Here is a 13,759-nt window from a genome sequence, read left to right on the forward strand (position 1 = left end):
AACATCCCAATTTTCAAGACCAAAAATTTTGTTTTTAATCATATTACTTATAAAATAGTTAATGAAAATGATCATCATCATCATCATCATTCCAATTCATAAATCCATAATCACTTGTCCCAAAAATCATATCATCAAAATAGTAATAATGTCAAAGTACAATCCCATGGATCTCAAAATGTGGAATCATGTGTGTGCGATGCGCTGCTACCGTGCCGGCCCCTTCCCCTTCGACGAAGAGGTACCCGAAATCAAAACTGAAAACCGTAAACACAAAGCTTAGTGAGTTTCCCCACTGTACCACATACAACATAATGCACATTCATCGATATCTTTCAACCAGTAACCGGGAACTAACCTCTCTTTCAGTATCTTTCAACCAGTAACAGGGAGCTAACCTCCTTTCAGTATCTTTCAACCGGTAATCAGGGACTATTTCACACCCTACCACTATTACATAATAATATATCATGATCATACTGCTAGGCATGCATGGGTACTATCTACCCCTTCGGTATCTTTCAACCGATAACCAGAGACTATTTCACCCCTACCACTAATAAATCGTATGTTATAGCATCCTAACACATAAACATAACAGATATCAACATACCAGACAATTATCACAAAGACAATTATATTTACTACAATCTCTTACTAATGGGCTGACCTTGGTGCCTTAGAACCACTTCTACTGGGAGGTAACGCGCCTCGATGTCGTAAAGTGTCTGAACTGTCCTTGCTGCCGAAATCAACCCCTTTTAGGTCCTACACATAACAATCTTCCTTAATTACCATTTCCTGGTCACTCAGGTCAAACTCAAAGTCAAGGTCAATACCTTGGTCAAAGTCAACTCTAGGTCAAAGTCAACATCCAGTTGACTCAACTCGCCGAGTTGGCCCCACAACTCGTCGAGTTCCGAAATCATGAAAACGCCAAGACTTCGACCCTACTCGCCGAGCCTTACGAGAACTCGCCGAGTTGTCCTTTAAACAAATTCGAGACCTTCTACGATCTGACTCGCCGAGTTCATCTTCATATGGTTGGGATATTGCCTTGAACTCACTAAGTTCATCCTAGAACTCGTTAAGAATGTTGATCTTTAGGTTCATTACGAACCCAGATGGTTGAGTCTTCTTTTGACTCAACACACAACTCGATATCAAAAGGGTTTGGGGAAAAATACGACTCAACTCGCCGAGTCCCATAAGCGACCCGCAGACTCCCTCTATGTCTAAAACTATACAGTCGATTTCAGATGGTCTAAAAGCACCCAAAACATAGATTTGACCTCCTAGGGTCCATATTACACGTAAATCTACGAACTTGACGTTCATGCATGGGGGTTTTGGCTCAAAAGGATAAAAAATGAGGGTTATATGATGCATGGGACTCCCATGGCCATAAAGTTGGCACCTTTATGCCATGGGAACACCCAATGGTTCTATATCTGAGGTTAACACTCTACATTATGCTCTCAACCCGAAGGTGGCTTAGGAATGCCCCAAAAATGGCAAGATTCGAGCCTTAAAGAAGATCTAACAAATGAGAAGTCAAGGTTGAAGCTTTTTACCTCAATGAAGCTGGAAATGCAACCAAGACTCTGGATCTACTTGCTTCTTCAAGAACCCCAAGCTTCCACTTCTTTCTTCAAGTTTCAAACAACTTTAACCACACAAAAATGGCTCACGAACACTCAAAACGCTTTAGGGTTTTGAGTTAGGGCTTTTCTGGACTATGAAAGACAATGGAGGCTGAAATGGGACAAGATAATGTGTTTAAATAGGGTGCAAAACCCTAAATATTAGGGTTTCATACAAACAGTCCTACTCGCTGGATCGGGCTCTTCGACTCGTCGAGTAGGTTAATTAAAACCTGCGTCCAAGAGTCTAGTCTACTCGACGAGTTGGGCCTCCAACTCGCCGAGTCCTAGTGTAAAAACATACAACTAATTAAATTTACATACGTACTGGGAACCGGGTGTTACAACTCTCCCCCACTTATTTCAGACTTCATCCTCGAATTCGGGTGCTACATCCGTAAAAAGCTCATGGTAGTGCTCTCTCATCTAGTCCTCGGGCTCCCAAGTCCATTCCGAACCCTTGCGGCGTTGCCATTGCACCTTTATCAACTCCACCCACTTGTTCCTCAGGTCCTTCGACTTCTTGTCGAGGATAGCTATTGGTTGCTCAATGTAGTTTAGGCTGTCGTTCACCTGAATGTCCTCTAACAGCACCACCGCGGAGTCATCGACCAAACACTTCCGTAGCTGGGAGACGTGAAAGGTACTGTGAATCTGGCTAAGCTCGGATGACAGATCCAGCCTATACGCCACCTTTCCCACCTGGGCTGCAACCCTGAAGGGTCCAATGTACCTGGGGCCCAACTTGCCCCACTTCTTGAATCGGATGACACCTTTCCAAGGTGACACCTTCAGGAGAACCATATCCTCGACCTAGAACTCCAGGTTCGAACAGCGCTTGTCGGCATAACTTTTCTACCAAATCTGAGCAGTCTGAAGCCTGCTCCGAACCTACTGAATCCTCTCCGTCATCTTGAGCACCACTTCGGTGCTCCCCATGACCCCCTATCCAACCTCACCCCATCATATCGGGGTCCTTCACTTCCTCCTGCATAACATCTCGAAGGGAGGACGGTCAATACTCGCGTGGTAGCTATTGTTGTAGGAAACCTTTGCCATGGGAAGGTAGGTATCCCAGCTACCACCAAAGTCTAGAACACATGCTCGCAGCATATCCTCCATATTTTGGATGGTCCGCTCGCTCTGACCATTCATATGCAGGTGAAAAGCAGTGCTAAAGTGCACTAGAGTACCCAACTCGTCGTGAAACTTCTTCTAGAATCTGGAAGTAAACCGTACGTCTCTATCTGAAATCACTGAGATTGGCACTCTGTGTCGGGCTACTACCTCCCAAATGTAGATGTCGGCGAGCTTCTCGGCCGAAATGCTCTACTGGATTGGTATGAAATAGGAACTCTTGGTCAACCAATCCACGATGACCCATATCAACTCCACTCCTTGTGCGTTCCTGGGAAGCTTCATGATGAAATCCATAGCAATATCTTCCCATTTCCATATAGGGATATCCAATGGATGGGTCTTGCCGTGAGGCCGCTGGTTCTCTACCTTGACCTTCCTGCAGGTCAAGCACCTCTCGACATACCAGGCTACATCCTGCTTCATACAGGGCCACCAGTAATCAGACGCAGATCTCTGTACATCTTGGTCACCTTGGGATGGATAGAAAACCTAGATTTGTGGGCCTCATCCATCAAGATCTGCCACACTCCGCCCCAGTACAACACCCAGATCCTTTCGTGCATGGTCAGCAACCAGCGGCTTCCATAGTCAAATTAGGCCACCTGGCCTATAATCCGCTCACACTTCCGACGCTCTTCCTTCAAACCCTTCACATATGCCTCTCGAATCTGCTCTAATAGCGAAGTCACTACTATCATCCTCAAACAAATATCTTTGATCGGGGCTGCCTTGAGACTAAGTGCATCAGCCACGACGTTGGCCTTCCCCAGGTGATAAAGGATCTCGCAATGGTAATCCTTCACCACATCTAGCCACCGACGCTACCTCATGTATAGATTCGGCTGATCCATAAGGTACCTCAAACTCTTGTGGTTTGCGTAAATGGTACATCAGACCCCATATAGGTGGTGTCGCCAAATCTTGAGGGCGAAGACAACCGCCCCCAACTCCAGATCATGCGTCGGGTAATTCGCCTCGTGAGGCTTCAGTTGTCTCGAGGCGTAGGCGATAAAATGCCCTCTCTGCATCAGTACCATGCCCAAGCCTGAGATGGACGCATCGCAATATACCACAAAATCCTCCATGCCCTCTGGTAGGGCGACGATCAGCGTCTCATATAGCCTCTTCCTCAATTTCTCGAATGTTGCTTGCTGCTCAGGCCCCCAACGGAAGACCACAACTTTCTTCATCAACCGGGTCAAAGGTACGACTATCTTGGGGATGTCCTGAATTAATCTCCGATAGTAGCCTTCCAATTCCAGGAAACTCCGAATCTCAGATGGAGACTTCGGAACCTCCCATCTCATCATGATCTCCACCTTGGCCGGGTCGGCCAAAATACCATTCTGGTTGACAAGGTGCCCAAGAAACTGCACCTCGCGCAACCAGAACTCACACATGGAGAACTTGATGTACAAGCTTTCCCACCTTAGGGTATCTAAAACCTCTCGTAGGTGCTCCTCATGCTGCTCCTGCATCTTGGAGTAAACCAAGATATCATCAATAAAAACTATCATAGACCCATCCAACATCGGTCTGCATACATGGTTCATGAGGTCCATGAACGCGGCAGGAGCATTGGTGAGCCCAAAGGGCGTCACCACGAATTCGTAGTGGCCATAGTGAGTTCAGAATGCAGTCTTCTGTACATCCTCGTCTCTAACCCTCATCTGATGGTAGCCTAAACTTAAATCTATCTTGGAAAACCAAGATGCCCCCTGAAGCTGGTCGAAGAGATCATCAATCCTCGGGAGTGGGTAACGGTTCTTCACCGTTACCTTGTTCAACTCTTGGTAATCTATACGTATCCGATGCGATCCGTCCTTCTTCTTCACAAACATGATTAGGGCTCCCCCAGGGTGAATTGATCGATCTAATGAATCCTTTGTCTAACAGCTCCTGCAGCTGTGTAAACAACTCCTGCATCTCAGGAGGAGCCAACCGATATGGTGCTTTGGCTATCAGAGCTGCACCAGGGACTAGGTCGATCCTAAACCCCACCTGCCTCTTCGAAGGTATCCCAGGCAAATCCTCTAGAAATACATTCGGGTACTCTCATACCACTGTCACATCACTCACGATCACCTTACCCGCCTCCTGCGTATCCATGACATAGGCGACATACCCTGCGCATCCTTGTTGGAGATAGCGCCTAGCTCTCGCTGCTGAACATAAAGCTGGTCCACACTGCACCCTCTCGCCCAGAATCACCAACTCTCCCCCACTAGGGGTCCTGATCCGGACCAACTGTTGCGCGCAGTCGATCACTGCCCCATTGGGGCTCAACCAATCCGTGCCTATAATAACCTTGTTCCCGCGCAACAGAATGGGAACCAAGTCTACTAGCTAGCACTCCTCATACAACCTCATAACACAATCTCTAAAAACCTCTGATGTTCGCACTAATTGGTCGTCAACAATCTCGACCTCTAAAGGGCATTCCAACATGCCCGAGGACTCAGGAAACCTCTTGCTAAGGGCAAGAGAGACAGACGATCGGGTAACCTCCGAATCGAATAACACCTGAACTGGAATACCGTTCACATGGAACGATCCTAAACAAAACACATAACATGGCACATAAATACAATAAGTGACATATAAGAACTAGGGAGAAGAAATCATACCCGTCACCACATTTGGTGCGGCGCGTGCTTCCTCGGTAGTCAGCTGGAAGGCTCAGCTCGTTACCACTAGAGCCTCTGTTTTGCCCTGCCGACGATCAGTAATACGTGAAGGGTTTTGAGCATTCTAACACTCCTAAATGTACATGCAACCCTAAATACCTTGGATCTATGTTTTCTCTATTATACATGCAAATATGAATATTCCAAGGTATTATCCTAACTAGCATACAAAGCATTGATTCATGAGGAATAATACAAGTTAGAAGACATACCTTTTCTTGTAGCTTGATTCCATGGAGCTTAAGATCCAAGTGCCTCAAGTGTGACACTTCAAATGGTTCACACAACATCAAATGCACTTGGAATAACATAAAGAGAAATGAGACACTTCATGAAATCTGCTAGCCCTCACCATTCATACATAGTGGCCGATTTTTGGGAAGAATAAGATGTTTATATAGTGTGTCACAATTAGGGTTACACCATGTAAACTGTAATTGTCATGGCCTTTCATTTCCATGACCCATGGGTACAAAAACACCATGGAGCATCCTATGGGTTTTAACCTAACTTGATAATCCATGGAGCATTAGCCCACTATACAAGTATGGATGATTTACACAATTAACTCATATATTTAATTAGTCTCCTTTTGATCACTTAATTAATTCCAAATTAATTCTTGATCAATACTAATTAAATAATCTTATTAATATATTATAACTTATAATATATTAATAAACCTTAAGTGTTATTTCTCTCATTTTAGTCTATCTAAATGCATGATGCCATTCAACCCAAATGGACCATGCCAATCGAGTCAAGTACATACCAAATATAGTTATGGACTTAGACACTAATCCAACAGTCTCCCACTTGGATAAGTCTAAAACTATTATTACGTTTGACTCAAAACCCGACTAGCAATCGTAGCTCTTAAAAGCTGTTGCCGTCGAACTCTGAACAAATCAATGACGCGTCTATCAGATAAGGGATCATATATTCCTCCATTGTAGATATCATATGGACTAAGTCATGGATTAAAATATTCTCTCTGTCCATTTTTTGTTTCCCGATTTCCGTTTTATGACGACCGATTAATTGAACAAATCAAATCAGTCCTGGCTTGGCCAAGCACTTCAGAGTGTCATCATTAAATCATCGAGGGGCCCACATATATCGCTTTTATCCCTTTAAGGGTAAAAGGAATGGATAAACTTCGCCTCATATGCTTGTTCTACTACTTGTTGAATCATACACAAAGGCACATTTTATAACACCGAGTTACTAAATGCGTTTCCGTGCAATCAATGTATAAACAACTTATAGGCAACAAGTCATATCTCTAGATTTGAAGAATATAAGATATTATCGTCTCATGATCACTCATGATAAAATCCATGAAGTGATTCCAATGAGCGTGGGTTGAATCCAATACTCAGAACTTATGAGTACTCATGAAGTTTGTAGCACCACTTGCTATGTCCCACACCTTCGACATCTACAATCCAGCTTCATGACAGTCTTGATTCATATCTACTTCCAACATATGACCAACTGTGGATAGTTTGAATAACTTAGTCATTCAGGAAGAATGACCTAGTTATTCTGGAAGTCAAAACATGCAAAGAGAAACACAAGAATAATCGAATCCAATATGGTATCAGAACTTATGAATATAAATAGAACACCTTTTTTTATCACCATATTGATTACACATTATTGATTGCATACTGTTTCAAACTATCAACTTTATACTTGAATTAAAACAATAGTTATCCCATGCTCCAATCATGTACACTATGTTTTCTAAACACTATTCATGCCATACACCAAGTATGCACACTATGTTTGTATAAACATTAGTTATGTCATACACCAAGTATGCATACTAAGTTTGTTTATGATCTTTACTTTGTGAAATAGATCGACTGAACATAATTCCAATGATTCTCATTTCACAGTCCTAAATCCTTACCACAAATGAAAGAATTCCAAATTCATGCCATTTACCGAAATATTGTTAGATTTTAAACTTATATGCATCGATCCTCTTGTAATGATTATACACAAAGTCACAAAGACTTGTCAACAAACATTACAGAGTATTCCAATAGAGATCAACTCCATGGAAACATCCTTCTTGCATTAAGTTTTTCTAATCTTACACAAATTGAATAACTTCCACCTATGGAAACATTTCCATATTCCCATTTTGACTATCAATTCTAAACAAGAGTTGTCTCTTTTCAGAATATGTCAATATGGTCCTTCCAAAATTAGCAATATACTTCCAACTGTCCCTGAGCAACCAATCTTTGGTAAACCTTAGATTTTCCTCGACAATTGCTTAATCATTTTAGTCATATCCAATTCTCGACCTTTTCCCTTCTTAATGCCCCAGGCATTTGGAAAGTTTTAGAAAGGAAGAATATTATAGCACATGCAATCGATCCTATATTTGAAGCATATGGGATATGATTCATGATGTCTCACATAAAGACATGATATTAGACTAGTCATTTCGCTACAATATTTCTATTTGCCAAGTTCTCGTAATTCAGATTATGAAAAAGGATGTCGTAATCATAATTGAATTTTAGAACGCAAATAATGGACCCATATATAGAATTTCTTTATGTTGAGCCATTCCAACAAAAAATTCATATATATCATTGACTAAATATGATGTTACCCTCAATCTAAGCTTTTAGAATTGAAATGAAATATAATTTCCTCTCCCTTAATTATAAGCAAAACAACTTTTCAACCCCTGCAACTTCACGAATTGAAACTTTTGTTTTCTATAACTAACATTGCTAACTTGCAACACTTATCATAATTATCATGATCCCAATAACATGATGATTATTAGCATAACACTTATGTTCCCACTAGCTTTGACATGTACTCAGAAATTAGTTGGACTTGTAGAAATCAATACTTTGTTGACTTTCTTACCAAAGTTCAGATTTCTGATACGAGATACTTTGATAAAACTTTATTAAAATCATACACCTTTCCTTAGATAGCACACATGTGTGTCTAAGCAATTTCAGAACTATGAAAAGGGATGCCATAATCGTAGTCTCAATTGTTTAGACCTTTACCATTCCTCACAAGTCCATGTTAGTGTGCCGGTTAACCACACACGCTCAACTAACGACTTTAAGAATGCACATATCACAATTGCTATCTACTTAAAACCTACTTAGTGAAAGTGTTTCCTCACCATCATTTTCATGAATCAGAGAGAAACCTTATGACATTTAGATTTTATGGTGTATGTGTTCCTATCAATATGAATTTGTCAAAACCATAATCACAAGACAAGGTTAGTGACAAATCCAAACTCACGAATTGAAACTTTTGTTTTCTATAATTAAAATCTCAATCTAAGCCTTTTAGAATTGAAATGAAGTATAATTTCCTCTCCCTTAATTATAGCAAAACAACTTTTGCAACCCCTGCAATCTCACGAATTGAAACTTTTGTTTTCTATAATTAATATTGCTAACTTGCAATACTTATCATAATTATCATGCTCCCACTAACATGATGATTATTAGCATAACACTTATGCTCCCACTAGCTTTGACATGTATCCAGATATTAGCTGGACTTCTAGAAATCAATACTTTATTGACTTTCTTACCAAAGTTCAGATTTCTGATACTAGATTGCTTTGATAAGACTTTATCAAAATCATACACTTCTCTTAAATAGCTCACAAATGTGTCTAAACAAATTCAAAACTATGAAAAGGGATGCTATAATTATAGTCTCAATTGTTTACACCTTTTCCATTTCTCATAAGTCCATGTTAGTGTGCCGGTTAACTACGCACACTCCACTAACGACATTGAGAATTGCAAATATCACAATTGTTATCTACTTAAAATCTACTTGGTGGAAGTGTTTCCTAACCATCATTTTCATGAATCGGAGAGAAATCTTATGACCCTTAGATTTTATTCTGTAAGTGTTCTTATCCATGTAAATTGTCAAAACCATAGTCACAAGACAAGGATAATGCTAAATCCAAACTCACATGGAATGAACTCAATCTTATTTTCTTGCCACCTAGCAACTCAAGGGCCTGCCATTGCTTCCAAGTTGTTATGCAACCAATTGAGAACTCTAAGAACTCATATGCAAAGCCAACATTAACTGGAATGGTCACAAAAATAGAAATATGTCAACACGATAGGTTATAAACCTCACGTTGTGTGCTAATGTTAAACTACAGATTTTTTTTATTGTTGATTAGATCTTAAAATTCTTCCAGGACCTTTAAGACTCCCACCATCCTCTTGACACATAAGACTCACTTGCTAAGTATTCAAGAGATAGTTTGGATTCTTTATCAAGAAAAACATTTCACACAATTGGTCTTATTTGGTCTTTGTTTTATCCAAAACATCACAACTTACCAATTTAAAATGTACAAGAGTAGGTTACTTCTACTCTTACATTTGACTAGTGTTAAGAAACCTTCCTTTAAGATATGTCACTCAAGTTACAATCATGGAGTATGACTCTACTAATTGGTTTTTGAACGAAGCATGAGTCATCTTCTTGATTTCATCATTTCAACAATTCAGGATTCCTTTTCTTAGTCATAAGAATACACTAAGATGACTTTAGAGGACTATTTGTGACATGATTTCTAAATCATTAAGATGATCACAAAACATGATGCTAAAGTAATCTCCCATCTTTTCAGATTTGTGAAACTTTTATCTTTCTGCCTAAGTTGATTCTTCTCATTCGTTCTGGCATACATCGAAACTTTTCCAATGTTTCAGAATTATACTTTAAACTTGTAAGTATAATCATATTTACTAAGCTTTAGTAAATCATCACGAATAGTCTTATCGATCTTTTGTGGTGGATCTGACCAGTGCACAAGAATGTGTACTCGATCCCTTAGTCCTTCACTTGATTCACTTAAACATGTGAACAAGGAATTAGTCTTAATTTTCCAAAGATGAAATTTCTCATTCATCATACAACTTGCATGATTCCAAGTTTCTATCCAACTGAAACTTGGGTGATGAGAATTGTGACAACTGTCAATTCAGGTCATTCTCGGACTCATGCATCTTTATAATAACCATTCATGCACATCATGCCATGGCCTAGTAGTATAAATTAGGTCAAAATCTTGCATAAACTAGGATCCATCTAAGACCTAGGACGAATATACTTGACACTTACGATTCTAGTAAGTTGCTTAACTACAATAGGAAATGCCAATGCTATAATTTGAATGAAACTTTCAAGCTTTGTTATAATTGAAAAAGGGTATAAAACCCTAAAAATAAATTAAAATATTCTAATTATACTTCATTATGATGATGAACATCAAACAATATTCCAAAAACCCTAAAGAGCCCAAAATCCAAATTTATAAATCTTAAAGCTTAAAAACTTTATAAAATTTGGCTATAAACTTCCAAATATCAAATTTTATTAATCAAATTATGGATTATACCAATGAAATAAAAATATAAATTATCATGCATTAATCATAATTAATTAGTTAAAAACAAGATTTTTAAATAAATCAAAAATTGCTTAAAGAATCACTTTTATAAAAAAATTAGGTTTTTATAAAAAATGAAGAGGGAATTTATTAATTTGAAATTTTGGAGAGAGAGGGCTCCTAATCCACTCAAAAACCGGCCATCTCCCCTCTCCCGATGCTCCCTCTTCCCAAAACTCAATCATTAGAACTTCTCCCTCACTCTACCTCTTCTCTCTTCACTCTCTCACACTCCACCCTTCTAACACACACAAACTCTCTTCCTCTCTCTCTCTCTCTCTCTCTCTAACTCACGAAAATCCTCCCATTCCTCTGCCAAATTTCGAGATTTAGAAGACCTTGAAGTGTTCTTACTTCCCTCAAGATCAAAATCAAGGTAAACAACAACATCTTCTCCTATAGTTTCATGATTCTACTTCCTCTTCTTCTTAGTTTTCTCTTCTTTTCAGATTCTATGCCTTTCCATGGCTAGAAATCTTTATTTTTCCCTTGTGGTTTGTAGATTCTCACCATAACACAATGCATGTGTTTGAAATGGTGAAAATCCGGGATCAAACCCATGCAAGGAGTGAAAATGATGCACATATGTTCATGTGACTTCAAAAACAAGTATTACATCTTCTTCTCCATTTCTTTTGTGTTCTTGCATGATCGAAAGCATTTAAACCATTTCTAGTACATCTTGGATGCTCATTCACTCCATGCATGTGCTAGAAATCGGACCTTATCAAAGGGATGCATGATGTTCTTGTCAAAATGTCCTAAGAATGCACTCAAAGTAAACATGCAATCTGCCAGATTACTTTGTTCAACTTTGAACGACCATATCTCGGTTATTACTTAACCAAATCATGATATTCTTTTTGTATTGGATAATTCCATGAGTTACTTTGTTCAACTTTCAAACCCAACTGGTCTCACTGTAAAATATTAAATATCTGATTTTTGGCAATTTTTACAAAATGGTTGCGCAAACAGCTCTTTTTCTATGATCACCATTTTTGCCTTGCATGATCAATGGCCTTAAACCCAACCATAAATCTGGGGAAAAATACTTTAGAAACTTAACATATCCAGTGAATGATAGTTGAAATTTCGTGTCTTAAAACCCCACTGAATGGGCTACATAAATTCATGAACTTCAGCCACATTTATATCTCATGCACCATTGCATGCAACATTTCTTAACTTGTTTGGGTTCAATACCCCTATTTCCCTTCTGATTAAATTTTGAACATTTTTCCTTTTGAAAGACCTCACATGCATGTGATAATCTGTAAAATACCAAAAGCTTTTATTGTTTATTTGATTTATTAAAATTATTGCTAGAAACCAAGGGCATAAATCACATAAAATACTTCCAGAGGTCAATAAATCTGGAAAAAATTCATGGATGACCCTTATGATGGATAATGACCCCTCACTAAATGTCATTAATTTTTGTTGCTGTGTGGTATGATTTCCGATTTTCTTCTTGTTAGGATATAATAAATCCCAAAACCACTTTAGAGAGTGTGAAAGTTTTATATAACAATTTTCTCATACCTCAACTGTGATGGATGACTCAGAAAAATAATTTCAACATTTTTCATCATGCCTTGCTATTTTTCCCAATTTTTGGTAATTATAATGGTTTAAAAATCGGAAAAATAGTTCTGATTATCCAAAATTCATGAAAATTTACCAGAACATCATGTTGTACAGTAGGAGATTACATAAAAATTTTGAGGATTTTTCGCCACTGTAAACTATTTTTCTCTTAATTTCTAAAGTTAATTACACTTAAATACACATAAATACCCGAAACCGGATTATACAATATAAAAACCACTTTTGTTATTTTTCCCAGGTTATTTATACTGTAGATGATGTTACAAAAATTTTTGGTAATTTATTTTAACTTTTTAATATTATTTCTTCAATTAATGATTATTTAAAGGAATAAAACAAGGAAAAATAGAAATACCCACTGAAAAATATCTTTTATATTTTTTCCAGCCTATTTATGTACAATAACAGTTAATTACAAATTTTGGGTAATTTTGGAAACTTTTTTCTATTTATTTCAATTTTTATTGGAATAAATGCTCAAAATATCATAAAATATAATTAAACAGCTTGGAAATCCATTTTTATAATTTTCCCAGCTTAGTATTGTGTAATAACAGTTAAATAAAAAGTTTGAGAATTTTTATCCTTTGAATGCTATTTTCGTGAATTTATGTTGTAATAAGGACTTAAAAATTTGGAAAATTTATATTCCAATGTTGTAATTAATCGCACGATTTGTAGAATTTCATTATTTCAGAAAAAGTGTAACCAATTAATATAAAATCAAATACTAAATCATAAATTGGCATTTCACTATATGTAGAATTTAGTATATTAGCATTAGATGTCGACATGGAAACTCACTAGTGTGTGTTTGATGTCGTAGGATCCCGGTAGTAAGACGTTGGTGCATTCCGAAGTACCACTTGTACCTACTCGAAATGTTGTGAGTATTCACGCACTCCCCTATTTTCAGTTTTTATGTTTTGGGGTGGAAAAGCATGTCCAGAAAAACTATTATTTGTATGTTGTATTTAAATTGATTTGTATCAAACACGATTGCTATTGTATTGCTATGTTTCTCTGTGTATGTCTATGCAACACGGAACATGAGAAGTTATCGTACTAAGGCCCTTCCCTTATCTCTAACCATTAACTCTTTGAGCCAATGGTCATTATGGATAGCGCTATTAGGAATTGACAACTCCTCACTCGCCCTATTGCTGGAGTGCATGATACCATATTCATCT

The sequence above is a fragment of the Lactuca sativa genome, chromosome 1, assembly GCF_002870075.4.
Source record: "Lactuca sativa cultivar Salinas chromosome 1, Lsat_Salinas_v11, whole genome shotgun sequence".
In the NCBI taxonomy this organism is placed as follows: domain Eukaryota; kingdom Viridiplantae; phylum Streptophyta; class Magnoliopsida; order Asterales; family Asteraceae; genus Lactuca; species Lactuca sativa.